The sequence below is a fragment of the Vipera berus genome, assembly GCF_964194415.1.
Source record: "Vipera berus genome assembly, chromosome: 1".
Classification (NCBI taxonomy): Eukaryota; Metazoa; Chordata; class Lepidosauria; order Squamata; family Viperidae; genus Vipera; species Vipera berus.
In genome coordinates, this window is record NC_138202.1 from 110,481,007 (window position 1) to 110,498,092 (window position 17,086).

Sequence of the window (17,086 nt, forward strand, 5' to 3'; positions counted from 1 at the left end):
ACAAAGTTAATGGAGGAAGCCAGATTCACTTCAGTGATTCACTTAACAACTGTGGCAAAAAAAAATTGCAAAATAAAGCAAAATTCACATAATAACTGCCTTGCTTACCAAAAGAAAATTGGGGCTCAACTGTGGTTGTAAGAATGACCTGTGCATGTTATTGTCCAAGAAAAAGATTGATGAAAAGGAACGAATAAAAAGGGACATTAGAAAAAGTGATCAGTTTGTATGAATAGGTGGTATAAGATAGGCAAGAAAATGGTAAGTGAGCACCTGTCCAGCCTAGACGACTTCAAATCACCAGGACCAGACGGATTACACCCCAAGGTTCTCAAGGAACTGGCAGGCGTGATCTCAGAACCACTGAACTATATTTTTCAAAGATCCTGGAGCACTGGGGAACTACCAGAGGACTGGAAGAGAGCTGATATAGTTCCCATCTTCAAAAAAGGGGAAAAAATAGATCCAGGAAACTACAGACCTATCAGCCTGACCTCAATACCTGGGAAGATTCTGGAAAAGATAAACAACAAATCAGCGAACACCTTAAAGTCATCACTAAAAGCCAACATGGGTTTGTCAAAAACAGATCATGCCAGACAAATCTTATTGCATTCTTTGACCAAGTGACAAAACTAGTAGACCAGAGGAATGCTGTAGATGTAATTTACTTGGACTTCAGTAAGGCATTTGATAAAGTAGATCACAACCTACTACTTGATAAGATAAAAAATGTGGGTTAGATAGCATCACCACCAGATGGATTCATAGCTGGCTGACAGGCCGTACTCAGTGTGTGGTCCTCAATGGAACTGCATCTACATGGAAGGAAGTGTGTAGTGGGCTGCCCCAGGGCTCTGTTCTGGGCCCAGTGCTCTTCAACATCTTCATCAACGATTTGGATGAGGGGATAGATGGGGAACTCATCAAATTTGCAGATGACACCAAGCTGGCAGGAATAGCCAATACTCTAGAAGATAGGCTTAAGATACAGGAGGATCTGGACAGACTCAAACACTGGGCGCTATCTAACAAAATGAAATTCAATGGTGAAAAAAGTAACGTTGTACATTTAGACAGGAAAAATCAAATGTACAGGTATGGTATAGGTGGTACCTTGCTCAATACTAGTAACTGTGAGAGGGATCTCAGAGTCCTAGTGGACAATCACTTCAATATGAGCCAGCAGTGTGCTGCAGCTACCAAAAAAGTCAACAAAGCGCTAGGCTGCATTAACAGAGGGATAGAATCAAGATCACGAGAAGTACTAATACCACTTTACAATGCCTTGGTAAGGCCACACCTGGAATACTGCATCCAGTTTTGGTAACCACGATGTAAAAAAGATGTTGAGACTCTAGAAAGAGTACAGAGAAGAGCAATAAAGATGATTGGGGGACTGGAGGCTAAAACTTATAGGGAACGGTTGCCGGAATTGGCTATGTGTAGTTTAACGAAGAGAAGGGTGAGGGGTGACATGATAGCAGTGTTCCAATATCCCAGGGGCTGCCACAAAGAAGAGGGAATCAAGCTATTCTCCAAAGCACCTGAAAGCAGGACAAGAAGCAACGGATGGAAACTAGTCAAGGAGAGAAGCAACCTAGAACTAAGGAGAAACTTACTGACAGTGGAACAACCTGCCTCCAGAAGTGGTGAATGCTCCAACACTGGAAATTTTTAAGAAGAGACTAGACAGCCATTTGTATGAAATGGTATAGGGTTTCCTGCCTGAGCAGGGGGTTGGACTAGATAACCTCCAAGGTCCCTTCCAACTTCTTCTTCATTATTATTATTATTATTATTATTATTATTATTATTATTATTATTATTATTATTATTATTATTATTAATTTGTTCAGATAGGAATCTGAAATGATTACTGAGCAACCGCATGGCATATTTAATATGAGTTTGAGGAAGTCTGCATCTGTACTTGATACTGTACATAAAGAGTGCAATTATTGTTCCCGGTACAAAGGGGAAAGAAGCAAGAGTGAATACAAAAACTACAGGAGAATTTGTCTACTAAGCCTGCCATCCAGAGTTATGGCTTTAAGATGGGCAGCCATGCAAATATTTTAAATGAATAAATGAATGAACGCCTGGAAAGTCTTTGGCAGAATTCTGATCAAAAAGGTACAGGAGGAGACAATTAGTACAATCTGGGAAATGCAGTGCATTTTTATGCTGGTCAGGTGGTGTAGAGACCAGATTTCAGTTCTCTATCAGGTAACTGAGAAGTACATCAATGACAGGAGATTTATTGCACCTTGGTTAGTTCAGAGACAGTGCTCTGATAGCAAATAGGCTTGAATTATGGAATGTTTTACATGAATATGAAACTGCTAGATGTGGTAAGAGGAGTATATGAAGGATTAATATGGAGTTGCTGAATGTGATAAGAGGAGTATACGGTGGATGTAAACTAAACTAAACAGTGAATAGTTCAACATTTAGCCAGGCATAAGACTAGGATGTATCATGTCCCTTTGGCTGTTTAGTGATGGTGAAAATAGAAGTGTGTCGGTTAGATACCTGAACAAAAATACACTTTTGTATGTGTATGTTTGTGTTTGTGTGTGTGTGTGTGTGTGTGTGCGTGTGTTTGTGTGTGTGTGTGTGAGAGAGAGAGAGAGAGAGACTATATTGTTGGTTAGACTGTGTGATGCAATGCGGAGTATGGATCTGAAAATGAATGTATCAAAGATCAATTATATTGGCAATTATTTCAGATAGAGGAATATGGAGTGAACAGTTGCTGGTTGCCCAACAATGGCTAATAAGTAGTATGTAATTTTTGTCCCCTACTAGAATATTTATAAAAGAATAAAAATTTAGAAATGTTTAAAGGTATGGAAAAATTTTAACCATACAAATGGTGGTAGAAAGGCCATGGCTAGAAATCCCACTATTTGTTTAGCAACTATCTTGGTTAACAACCATAAGCAGTGATAAAAAAAATCATTTTCTGACCAATGTACATATTTATGACCAAATTTTGTGCACCTGACAGCCCCACATGTCAGAGTGAGAGTAAAACTAACGTAGCTGATTGAGAGAACTTTATCTGAATGAGATGGCAACAATTAGTGATCTTTTCTCTCTCTCTCTCTCTCTCTCTCTCTCTCTCTCTCTCTCTCTCTCTCTCTGTGTGTGTGTGTGTGTGTGTGTGTGTGTGTGTGTGTCTGTGTGTCTGTGTGTCTGTGTGTCTGTGTCTGTGTGTGTGTCATATGTTCACTTTGCGACCATTTTGTTAAATGATCTGGTCATTGTGTCAGAACCCTCAATTATTGATCACGCACATTCTCTGCGAGAACAATGTCTACCACTTGCCGTTAATGAAGGACATGCTGGCTCATCTTTCCAAGGGGAAAATATTCTCCAAACTGGATTTAAGAGAAGCATACTACCGAGTTAGGATAAAGGAAGGGGATGAGTGGAAAATGGCATTTAATTGCCCCTTGGAGTGCTTCTAGTTCTGAGTCCTGCCTTTCAGATTACAAGAAGTGCCCACAGTATTCATGCAGATGATAAATGAGGTCCTCCAGGAATACTTTGTACAAAGGGGTTCTGGTGTATTTGGATGACATCCTAATATTCACCGAAATGAAGGAGGAGCATTAGAAACTGACAAATGGTTCCTTAACCATAAGGACCTTTGTTCGATGAGGGACAAACTGCCCTGGGTAGGAGAAAGGTTATACATGCCAAAAACCCAGAGAATAAAAATCATGCAACTCTGCCACAACTCGAAAATGGTGGGGCATTTCAGGTTCGTGAAAACCCTCCATTTGACCAAAAAGCAATTCTGGTGGCCATCTATAAAAAAGGACATTGAAAGCTATATGGCAAACTTCCCCGTCTGTGCAGGGGCAAAGCGGAGACAGCCGAAAACACCAGGATTATTATAAGCGGTGGCCAACCCTTCAGCACCCTGGAGAGAGAGATCTATGGATTTTATAGTAGAATTGCCAGAAAGCTCAGAGAACACTGTCATTTGGGTTGTGATGGACCAATTCTCCAAACAGGTCCACTTCATACCCTGTTAGAAGATTCCCACTGCTAAAGCCTTAGCCAGATTATTTGTACTACACATGTATTGGTTGCAAGGGGCCCCACAACACATTATATCAGACAGGGGGGTCCAGGTCACCTCAGAGTTCTGAAGAGCTTTTCTGGACCTACTTGGACTGTCATCTAGTCATTATCCACAAATGAATGGTGGGACAGCACATTCAAACTCAGTATTAGAACAATACCTGAGATGCTTCATAAATTACCAACAAGACAATGGGACTGAACTGTTGCCTTTCACAAAAGTCGCTTACAACAATGCAGTGCATTCAAGTACCGGCTACACACTGTTCCAAGTGGCAACAGGACAAAGTTTTAACCCAATGCCGGAGTTACCTGTTAACGAGCCCCCATCCCCTCTTTGAATGAGTGGATTAACCAGCTGCAAAACACCCAGCCTGGGGTTAGAAAAGCTTTAGATGAAGCAAGGGAAGCTTATAAAATTCAGGCAGATAACAAACAAATGGAGCCTAAGCCATTCAAAATAGGGGGTAAAGTATATCTCTCAACCAGATTTCTAAAATCCCTACAGCCATCTAAAAAGCTAGGACCAAAATTTGTAGGATCCTTCCCCATAAAACACATAATTAACCCAGTAACAGTGGAATTGGAACTCCCAAAACCATTGAGACAGGTCCACCCTATATTTCACTGCAGCCTGCTTAAACAGGAACTAACCTCCCCTTTAAGGCTAGCAGAAGCTCCCTCCCACAACCAATTATGGTGGAAGGGGAGCAACATTTTGAAATTAAAGAGATATTGGACTCCAGGAAATATCATAGGTTGACCCAATACTTGGTGGCATGGAAAGACCTTCCACCATCGCAAAATAAATGGATGCATAAAAAGTATGTCAGGGCTCCCCAACTGCTAAAAAAGTTCCATGCCTGTTACCCGGATAAGCCTGACTAACATTGTTGTTTCAACTGTCTCCCTCTTTGTTATTTTCTCTATTTCCAGGTGGACCTCTTATTTTTCTAGGGGGTAGTATGTCAGAGCCCTCAATTATTAATCATGCATATTCTTTGGGTTTAGGTTAATTGGGTTCTGCCATTCTCTTATGAGGGAGGGTGGTGGCCAGGGGCTTGTAGTGCACATAGACAGTTTCCTCTATCTCAGGGGTGTCAAACTCAATTTCATTGAGGGCCGCATCAGCATTGCGGTTGCCCTCAGGGTGCCAGGTGGGTATGGCCTGGGTGGGCGTGGCCTACTGGGTGGGCATGGCCAGCTCTACATCGTTCGCATCAAGGGTGCCTTAGGGGGCCTGGGCAGGAGTGGGACAGATCTGAGGGTCTCTGGCAGAAGGAGGGTCTCTGGAGAAGGACCAAGGCAGTGGGGGCTGTTCCCTCACTGTTTCCAGGATGGCTTCACGGGCTGCATGAAACCACTTCACGGGCCGGATCTGGCCCCCAGGGCCTTGTGTTTGACATGTCTGCTCTATCTGCTTTGATGTATCCTTTATGGGGTGTGAAAGGAATGCCTCGGGGCAATCTGCCTTATTGTTGTGATTCAGGGTCAGCCTGTGGGTTCGGCAGTTGGGTCGGATGACTCAGACAAGGGGGAGGAGGGGGGTGTTGAAGAAGAACTTGCTGATGATGGCTTGGAGGCTCCGCAGAGCCCCCAGCCAGGCCCCTCTTACTTGGTGGAGACCCAGCTGTGTGAGCCCAACAGTGTGGATGAAGATGACCCACAGCTGGCCCTGTTCAAGGACGCCCGATGCAGGAGGCAGTCAAGTAGGAGCAAGCAGAGAAAGGCTGTGGGACTTCTCGGAAGGAGGCAAAGAGAGGCCACGCCCTGAACTCTTATAAAGGGAGTGTTTGGGGGAGGGCTGGTTTGCTGAAAGCAACCGCTCCGATAGAGGATCAAAGCTCCGGTATCTTGTTTCATGTTTTGTTTGTTTGTGTAATAAATTTGGCAGACGTATTCCAGCCTCTGCTGTTTGTACAGGGGTTGCCTTTCTGCAAGGCCGGTAGCAGGCTGGTACAGAACACTTATCTCAGCACACAGGGAGGAACTGGATACCTAACAACCTTGAGAGAGGCACCTTATCGGTTGCTTTCCCACAGCTCAATGTCACCTGTGGATTGGCCTGTTTGAACCAACCAGATGGACAATTGAGGTGGGGTTATTGTTTCGTGCGTTTAACCTATTCCTCAGATCCTGCCTAGCTTTCCTGTTTTCTGTAACTGCCAATAAAAGTTCATTTTGAAATGATGGCAGTTTCAAGAGTTCTGCTTTCTTGGTAGAGAAACGGAGGCAGGTCCTTACACATTGGAATGCAACTCAGTCACTAAACATAGAGTGGGTATATGACATTTGCTGTGAGGTATATGTGTTAAAAGAAGCAAAGTAGTTGTGTATAAGAGTATGTTTCTTATAGGGATTTGAGTATGTCAGGAGAAATATTAAAAATGCATTGAATAAGAAATTTAAGTATTTGTGAGAAAACAAAAAGAGAGTCAAAAAATACATGTGAACTAGTACAGACTGAATACAAAAGTGACTGATCAATTTAGAAGAAGTACATTGAGATGATTTTGACATAGAGAGAGAATGAATGAAGACTGAACTACAAAATAAATACACAGAAGGAGAATGAATAGGCTGCGAGGAAGGGGGAGTCAGTGAAAGTTGTAATTGGATGAGACTGATGAAATCCTGAAGATAAAAGAGGCAAAGTTCAATACATTAGGCAGTATATGGGCATGGGGAAGAAACCCATAGTGAATGCTATCTGTGTACACTAGATATTTCTTTTTCTTACCTTATTTCTGGACTTTGCATAACATTGCTAATCCCAAAAAGGAGCTATGCGATGGGCATGTATATACTTATGTTTCATAACACTGCAAAATATAAAGACTAGTTAAATGGAAACAAATACATCCTATGCAAAACTTCATATATTTATGGCCCTACATGCATTCATACATTCCCCAAATCCTAAGCTAATATGGAAGGATTTATATGATTATGATACTAGGTTGGATTTCTTTTCAAATTCCTCTACCTCTAGATTGCTCTCAAGATATCAACATTCTACAGTTTCATTCCTCAATATACAGTATGATGAAAATGTTCCATCCTTAACACACAGGGATGTTAAAGAGAAAAGCATACGAAGGAATTCAGATTGAAAATCACTACAATCCATATATGCATTTTTAAACCAAACGAAAGATAAATAAAAATAAAATACTAAAGACACAAGTGCCTGGAGGAGAAGTCTACCATCAGAAGTGTTTTTCACACAGTTTAATATTTTACAATAGTGTTGTATGTTCCCCTGATTTATTGCTTGGGAAATGAAATTGATGAAAGTGAACAAATGACATCATCCAAACACTAATGAAAGAAGAAAATGTCCTTAGTGTTTTCAAAGTAAGTTAAAAGATAAGAACAACACCTGACCCAATGAAATAGCCAAGCTAAACACACTGCAGAGCTATTCACATCCCATCCTTTCTTCTCCTTTTGTTTTTTCCCCTCTTTTCTATTTCAGCATTATAAGGAATGAGATTGCTAAGCACATGTGCTCAGCTTCTACCCTTTAGCTTTCCCCCCTGCATGATGAAGATGACTTGTAATCACATGAAAAGCACAGCACCATTGTAGATTACGGGTGCCATTATGAGGACAAGCTTTGTTCAAAGAGAGTTCAAAGAAATACACACAGAAATGACTTCAATAGGGAAGAACAGACCATAATTAAGAGCTTCAAGTTGGCAAACTGAGTTGTCAGCCTTGGCCTTTGCAGATTATTTATTAAGCTTTAAGTGGGTGGCTATGGGAGAACAAATAACTAATCAGCAAAAGTTTGCTTTTAAAAACCCCTCACTTGCCTTGATAAATGCAATGAATAAGAAACTTACTGGACCAAACAGGTTTGCTACAAGTTGTTTGACACGCTGTACAGTGGTCTAAAGCAATGCTGGTCCCTCTTTGTGGCACCTATTGAAAAAAGGGAAAGAAGGAAAAGAGGGTTACCTTATTTTCCGGCGTATAAGACGACTGGGCGTCTAAGACGACCCCCCTACATTTCCTGTTAAATTATAGGGTTTGGGCTATACTCGCCGTATAAGAATACCCCTCTTCCAACGCACACCAAATAAAAATTTAAAAACATCAGATTTGATTTTAATATGGTAATTTTAATTCAAATGCTTATGACATGCAGGTGCTTAGTAGGAAAACTGTCACTTATAAACATAAGGCTGTTTGTCATCAAATATGTAAACATAAAACAGTGCAAGTGGATTAAACTATAACAACAACAACAACAACAACAACAATAATAATAATAATAATAATAATAATAATAATAATAATAATAATAAGTAGTAGTAGTAGTAGTAGTAGTAGTAGTAGTTGGAGGGGACCTTGGAGGTCATCTAGTCCAACCCCCTGCTCAGGCAGGAAACCCTATACCATTTCAGACAAATGGCTGTCCAGTCTCTTCTTAAAAACTTCCAGTGTTGGAGCATTCACCACTTCTGGAGGCAGGTTGTTCCACTGGTTAATTGTTCTAACTGTCAGGAAGTTTCTCCTTAGTTCTAGGTTGCTTCTCTCCTTGATTAGTTTCCATCCATTACTTCTTGTCCTGCTTTCAGGTGCTTTGGAGAATAGCTTGACTCCCTCTTCTTTGTGGCAGCCCCTGATTCCAGCAACCATTCCCTATTTTCCTAATTCACTTTTTCACTTTTCCTAATTCACTCTAAAGCTTTCCCTGCGCAGAGCCTTACGTAAAACCAGCTGCCTGCAATTAGTGCAGGTTTGCATCCCACCAGGCTCAAGGTTGACTCAGCTTTCCATCCTTCCAAGGTAGGTAAAATGAGGACCCAGATTGTTGGGGGCAATAAGCTGACTTTGTAATAATGCTGCTTGGGGTGGTGGTGGTGAAAGCCCTAATAAACAGGCATATACACAGAATGAAGGCTATTGCTAAGCACATTGATTTGTGCTTTAAATTGTAAGCCACCCTGAGTCTTCGGAGAAGGGCAGGATATAAATGGGATTTTTTAAAAAAAAGACCAAATGGGAGATCCGCTCCAGGTTTTCCAGCCAGCCCGCTCAGTTCCTGAGTCAAATGTGTCCTTAGAGCTAAGCCGCTGCTCTGGCTGCTGCCTTCCCCACCTGCCTTTCAAGTTGGGATATACTACAGCTGCTCTTCAACTTTAGAAGGAAAGACGCCCAGACCCCAGCCTGTAAAAAATCACAGACTGCAGCTTCTTCTCCAATTGGTCCCGCTTTCCCTGCGCAGACTAAATGGGAGATCTGCTCCAGGTTTTCCAGCCAGCCCTGTCCCTAATTTTTCAGCACCCGGCGTATAAGATGACCCCTGACTTTTGAGAAGATTTTCATGGGTTAAAAAGTAGTCTTATACGCCAGAAACTACGGTAATCAAATAATGATCAAATAATGCTGATTGTTTACTTCTACATCTCTCTCTTGACTTCTGGTTCATATGCAAAACCTTACCTTAACATCACAATATTTATTACACTACCAAAAAGTATTCCAACTAACAAAGGGATGGTTGTTTATTTTATACTTGTACTACAATATATATATTGATACAGAACCTGGACTATCATGAGATAAAATATGGATGGAGACACAGAGCTTGACTAAATCGAAGAGCATCCATGTTTAAGCAAAAAAATAAAATAAAAAATGAAGCGAAGGTGAAGGTACTGATTGTATATTCTGTGACTAACCATAAAGTCAAGTTAGAATGATCTGTGTGTTGGCGGGCATGAGTAATGAAATAAATCATGCCAGAAGGAGCAAGATGCCAAGTCATTCACCATTACTATGTCAAAGATGGGCACAGAGAATGTAGTGAGACTTGAGAAATGAGACTGAGAGACCAACAGTCAAACTGTCCATTCTGATGGATAGGGTATTGTGAAAGATTAATATTGGAAGATTATATCCCTGCAAACAGAAGAGAATGATGCCTCTCTTCCAAAAAGACCCTACAACTGTAATAATGTCCAGATCTGGAGTAACTGAAAAGTGCCACTCAAAATTCAGCACTTTGTTCTGTCTGGTAGCGTAAAACAAGAGGACAAAAAGAGCTTGTTATTTCAGCTCTTCAATTCAATTACATTCAATTTGGCTCTCCATTCAGCCTTCTTTTTGACAGTGCACCTTCCCATCAGTTTCATTTCTCTGGATGGAGTGTGACTGGAATGTGTCCACTTTTCTTCTGCAGCAGTTGCCTAAATAGCCACACCGACGGCTATTTAATTATTTACTGAACAGGAACAATTAGGCAGGAAGTTCAGGAGTGTAAGTCTGACTTTTCTTCGTTCATGTAACCCATAACTGTAGATTGGTTGTGTAAAGAAAAATAGTATTAGTTGTATCTTGTTGATACAAGTAATACATGCCTAGAGAAGGAAGTGTGAATCACAGTTCTTAAGAGGATTTTGGCAAGCAAGCTGTATCAGGAGGTGTATTGCATCTCTGGTGTTGTAAACATGCATAAATTGTTTTAGGGATGGGACTACATGAAACAAGTCTGAGGGAACCAACTTGTTTGCCTGATGGAAATTCTAGTCTGATATAACTGAAGGGTGCTAGGTTCATTCGTTCGTTCATTCATTCATTCATTCATATCCCCAGTGCTTTTTTTGTAAAAGAAAAAGGTGCCAGAACTCACACATGTCACACAACCTGCCTTGCCTACCCTACAAGGTTCCATCCAAAAAAGGTGCCGGAACTCCGTTCTGAGCGTTCTATGACAAAAAAGCCCTGCATATCCCTATTATTTTCATAAATAACAAGGTGGTGAACACACACAATACTCTCTGCTTTCTATTTTCCTCATTACAACAACCTTTTGAGGTGGGTTATGCTGAAAAAGAGGGACGGGCCCAAAGTTATCCAGCCTTCATGCCAAAGTCTGGGCAAGGCTGCTCTATAATTTATTAATTGGCCCTGCCAATCCACTTTTCAGTTTTGTGTTCCTCTTTGAATTTCTGTTTTCCATCCCTCCAGATGCCTATTACCACTTCTTTGACTCAGACCCTAGTCCTCCTACGTTATACCCATAGAAATTCATATCCTACATCCTTCTGTATGCTGTATATCCTAACTGTGCTTAATCTTGAAATTCTAACAATCTGCTCTTTCATCTTTTCATGGTTTAACTGAAAACAGCTTTCCTGCTTTGGTACATCACCTTTTACGAATAAAGCAAACTGGGGTGAAAGATGTAGCATCATGAACACATCCAAATGCCATGGGAGAAGAATAAAGATACTAACAGATGTGATCGCTTTCTAGCACTAGTTTTTTTTTAATTCCAGATTATACTTAGTATATTTTGTTTTCATAAATGTTTACCCTTGATGTGACCTTAATAATTTGGAATCTCAACAGACTGTAATTCAGCAGTGTCCATTTGCTGATGGAGTAAGTTCTGCCTGTTGTAATGGTACAGTATGTAGGAATGAGCTTGGGAGACAGGAGAAAAGATGCTGCCTAGGAAATGATCAGATAAAAGGGAGAAGGAGTCTGCAGCTGCATAATGGACACAGAAAGAAACTTAGAAAGGATCCACTCTGACTTATCAATAGGTAAAAAGGGACAACAAGCCGACAACAGGAGATTTGTACTTTCAGATTTTCAAGATTCTGTTAATGTAATCTTACAATAAAGTGGAATTGGCTTGTTTGATCATGCTTCTGTCTGGTCTACTAGCAGCAAGGGAAGTCAGTGAGATATCCCTTAAAACCATATATTTTATGCAGGAAATTAAACAAGTTTATACCAAGTGTTTCTTGAGAAATAGTAGCTGACAAATGTTTAAATCCTCTGGGGAAAAGAAGAATCTTACTGCCAAATCTCATGAACATAATAGCCTTTTAAGGTAGAAGGTAGATGAAACCCACTTGTTTTGGGACTTTTACAGAAAATGCATTTTTATAAAAGTAAATAAAGGGAGCAAAGGAAGGAAAAGATTTAAAAAAACAGACTTCCGGTCCTGTGCAACAGCACAGCAGTCGGAGGGTTAAGGACTCTGTGCCCTTCGGCTGAGTTTCTTCCTGTTAGGGAACCCTAAATGGGCCAGAAGCTGCCCCAAAGAGGCGGCAAAGAAGGAAGTCCCGGGGACCTCGGTGAGACGGCAGTCAACCCGATCGGTCCAGGAGAAGCCTTCCAGAAACCAACAGGAGAAAGGCTAGCCTAACTTCAGAGTCTAGCCCAAGCTGCAAGCAACTGAAGTCAAAAGCACTATTTTAAACTGATTGTAAACAGCGCATTTGAATCTGGGTAAGAACATCAATTTTCTCTATCCTACTTATCAACATTCCTGAAGAAAAAAAATCTCAAGAAGCAAAAGACCTCCAAAAATGAAGGAGGGGGATTTTTGCCCCACCCTTTTACTAACGGAAGTGGTGAATTAAACCTTTTATGGAGGACCAAAACGTATTGAAATGAAATGAAATGACTATAATACTTAAATTTAGATAAGTTTGAAGTTACTGAATGGTTAAGATTCTCATTTTAGAGGCAATTTGTTCATTTTGAAAATTTGAAAAATAAACCAGTGGTGACATCTAGTGGTGGATGACGACTACGACAGCTATGGCTTTCATGCAGGACTTGGCAAAATCTGGAAAAAACTAATCTCTGCTTGTGACTTTCAGAGCTCTAACAATAGAGAACAGCTGTGACAAAAAAAGAAAACAATCTGGGCTGCAGACAAAGTGAGACTTACAAACTTCAGGGAAGAAAAAAAACTTTTTTGAACTTTCTGGATTACAAGTATCTATTTAATTTAATGTAATTTAATTTGGATTTTTGGTCATCATGGAAAATCAGAGATTTATAGAACCTATCAAAATAAAATACTTTTCAAGAGGAGACATATGATATGTTGCAACTCATTCAAATAACAATGATTTCAAACCACTAAGAAATCCAAAATAACTTTGAAAATATAAACCAGTTCATCTCCAATTTAACTTTACAACCAAAAAAATCCCAGGAAACAACAACAAAGAAGGAACAGATAAAACAGACAACTGAATACAAATTTGAGGATAGAGATTTAAAGATGGAACCTAACAAAACAAAGAAGTATGATTTAACCCAAGTGGAAAAAAATTACACGAAATACTGGATTTGGAAAAAACAACTTATACTTTTAACACAAAACAAATTTGAGGATAAGAAAAAAGATTGGACACAATGGACTGCAGAGATGCCAGGAAAAACACTAGAACTGGGGAGACAAAAAAATGATAAAAGAAGCAGAGAGAAAAAGAAAGAAAAAGATTTTCAACAAAAAAGGATGGGCAAATGCCTCTCACAAAGATATTGTACTTGACTTACCTTTTATATCTATAGTAACACCTACAAGAATATGGAAAGATTCTTTGACTCAGCAGAACATATTAAGAAAGATACTGGGCAAAAGACAAAGGCTAAAGTGAAAATTACAAACAGACATTGGGGCCTATCAGAAAGAATATTCAAAAAAGAAACACCTGTTCAAATATGGTTAAAGAAATAGAAAAATTTTGGATGTGAATTTGACTTTAAGAGGGAAGAGCCCCTCAAGTAACAGTACTTTCTTTTTCTTTTTTTTATTTTATTTCTTGATATGAGTAATATAAGAGTTGAAATGGCTTATATAAAGGAAATGTTTAAGATATCTAAAGGTGATTGACTTTAAGAAAATTATAATGGATAAAAAATGTTTTGAATAAGAGTTGAAAGACTAGAGGACTAGATTTATTAAATGAAATATTTAAAGATTAAATATATTTTTAATTATGGTAAAAAAGAACAAATTTTTGGAAATAAATATGTATTAGCTTATAGGAAATAGGAATTTTAAATAGCATACTATCTTTTTATGTTTTTTATTCTTGTTTTTCTTTTTTCTTTTTTTAGTCTTATTTATTCCTTAAGTAAGGTAAAAGTATTGGGTTGGCTTACATGAGAAAAATAGACTTACATATTTAAATGTAATTAACTTTGAGAAAATCTTAACCAGTAAGAATGTTTTGAACATTGTGGGAAAAACAAATGTAAACAAGAACTGTAAACATGATCTATGATGAGACAAGCAGAATGACTACATAGAAAAGAAATATTATATTGATGTGATTATCTGTAGAAATATTAGAAAACTTTTATAATCATCATTCATTAAAACAAGAATTGTATTAACTTAAGGTTGGTAAAAGAGAACATTATGGGAAAAAGAGGAAATTAAGTAAAGTTATTATGCAGATTATAGATTATAGAAATCAACTCTTAGTGAATGTTTCTTAAATGTAAACCCAGACAACATACTGTTTACCGAATATTAAGGTGATTATGTTAAAAAATTAATAAAACATTTTAAAAAAAAGATTTAAAAAAAACCAGATGCTCTAAAGGGACCCTCTTGGTCTTCTTCACTTCGTGCCCGGCTTGTGGTTTGCTAATGCAAATGCAATCATTGATCTGTCTCTAGAGTAATGCTAGATTAAAAGGACAAACGCTTGTTCTCCAATCCAGGAGGGATTGCACAGTGTTCTCACCCTTCCTTTTCACTCTTGAGAATGAAGCTGCTCTCTCGTATATTAATGTGCATTTTAAAACTGAAGCCAGCTGAACAGAGGTTAAGGGCCTATTCCCATAGCTATTTCAGCAGGAGAATCTGTGGGTAACATCTTCAGTCCACCTCAGTCCTGCCACACATTAAGCTCCTTGTCTCAAGAGAGAGAAAATATGCATAGTACAGAAATTCACTCGTTACCACAGCCAAAACAAAGAAAAAGACATATAAGAGAGTAAAGCAGGTCAAACTTCCTTCTTTGCAGGAATTGTCTTCCCCTGCATTTGAACTAGCCTGAGGATTGATCCCAAGTCTTGGGCCATGACCTTCAAAAGACAAATATAAACAGATCAATGACTGTTAAAAGCTCCAAGGCTCACCTGTTCTAAAATGATTTGTGATTACTCTTCCCAACAGGCTTGTGGTAGAAGGGGAAACAGGAGTTGTGACCTGTGATAAAAGTGTTTTAGCAACTGCAGAGCTCAATTGTTCTGCTTCTTAAGATGATCACTTTTGCAACTGAATCTTCAGTCATCAACCCTTTTAGCTGAAATATCTATGCTATGCTCCAGGGCCACCACCTACAACATCTCCCTGTTTGTCTTGAAAAAGAAAGCTCATGGAAGAGAGAAAAGCAAAGAGATCATCAGGTGCTCCTCAAGCTTCAGCTAAGTTGGATCTGCTTTAAGTTGATGTTTTTCCAAAGTAATCCCTGCAGTGTTTTATAAACATTGTCCATCTGTTGATTTCCTACCTGTATTAATGGATAGAAAGCCATTTCATTCCTACTTTTAAGCCTAAGTGCAGACTATAATTTACAGGAACCCTGTAGGCAGTACCGTATTGGTGTCTTGTCTGGGTCTAGGATAATATACATTTTCCAAACCCACCCTGAATTAGTTAAAGCTACATCAAATCCAATGCATCACTTTCTGGTTTTGTGTGGCTGCTGCAAACAATGCAGAGCCTTCCTTTTAGGAATCACCAACATTGTGACATAAACACTCAGCACGCCAAATCATCTTTTTCCTTTGAAATTCTGACCCCTGGTACCCAGCTTCTATGTAACCTGACAGCCAGTTTGGTGTGGTTTGGTGGAGCTAAAGCATCAGGCTAGATACTCAAGAGATTCTGAGTTTTGATCAGAAGGCAGAAAGCCAGCTGGGTGACCTTGAGACAATCATTCTCTCTCAGCCCTAGGAAGCAGGAAATGGCAAAACGCTTCCAAAATCTTGCCAAGGCAACTGCAGGAATTTGTCCAGGCAGTCACCAAGAGTCAAGACCAACTCAAAAGTATCAGAAAACAATAAAATAAAAAACACAAAGATGGTTTGCCCTAATATTGTAAGATGAGATACAAAGTAGGGATCCTATGAGATCAACAACACATCTGGGTTCTTAGTTTTATAGTCCTCTAGAGTGGGTGAGGCCAAACAAGTGGGCTCTCCTTATATTTCAGTGTGATTGGGGGATTTTAAGTGATCAAATTAAGTTCTATCCACCCCTCATATACTTATGGCATTTATTTCCCTTCTTAAAATTCCTGAAAGCCCCTTCTGACTTGAAACACAGCTCTCAACACATCATGCAGTTTCGTGCAGCTTTTCAATGAATGCTCTGCCTTAAAGAAATGTTCAGCTAGCTACCTTGTAGTAAAGACAAATAATAGAAACATAATAATAAAGAGTAGGATAAAGTGAGAGGCATAATGCTAAGTTACCACCAAACATTTTTCCGAGTAGTTTTTGGCTGTACAGGTACTCCTCGACTTACAACTCTTCATTTAGTGATCATTCAAAGTTACAACAGCACTGGGAAAAAGTGATTTATGACCATTTTTCACACTTATGACCATTGCAGCATCCCCACAGTCGCATGATCAAAATTCAGATGCTTGGCAACTGGTTCATGCTTATAACAATTGCAGTGTCCTGGGGTCATGATTCCTCTTTGCAACCTTCTGGCAAGCAAAGTCAAGGGGGAAGCCAGATTCACTTAACCTTGTTACTAATTTGGCCACTGCAGTGATTCACTTAACAACTGTGACAAGAAAGGTAGTAAAATGGGGCAAAACTCACTTAACAAATGTCTCACTTAACAATTGAAATTTTGGGACTTCCGGTTTTGCACCATAGCACATGGCCAAGGGATTGCGGAGCTCCGCACCTCACGGCTGGTGTCGCCCTGCCAGGGGATCCTAAATGGGTCTAAAGTTGCCCCGGAGAGGCAACAGAGGGGCCCCCCATGGATCACGGAAAGACAGAGGTCAATCTGTTAATCCAGGGGAACCCCTCCAACCTGACAGGAGAAAGGCTAGCTGCACATCAGTGACTAGCCCAAGCTACCAGCAGCTGAAGTCCAAAATAACTAACTAGAACAACCGTGAACTACGTGCTTGGAACTGGGTGAGAATATTGATCTTCTCTCTTTTATTTTGTAACTGATTTCCTG

At 39.7% G+C, this 17,086-nt stretch overlaps 2 protein-coding genes across 2 annotated transcripts in view; both read right to left on the reverse strand.

The window, feature by feature from the left end:
• The window catches only part of TSPAN4 (tetraspanin 4), a gene marked incomplete at its 5' end in the record, with an annotated part of 735,824 nt that overhangs the window by 553,309 nt on the left and 165,429 nt on the right, over window positions 1-17,086 (reverse strand). The window contains one exon of the mRNA XM_081313178.1: window positions 7,947-8,025. The remainder of the gene's footprint in view (window positions 1-7,946; window positions 8,026-17,086) is intronic.
• The window catches only part of CRACR2B (calcium release activated channel regulator 2B), a 794,336-nt gene that overhangs the window by 450,091 nt on the left and 327,159 nt on the right, over window positions 1-17,086 (reverse strand). The gene's annotated exons all lie outside the window — the stretch shown is intronic.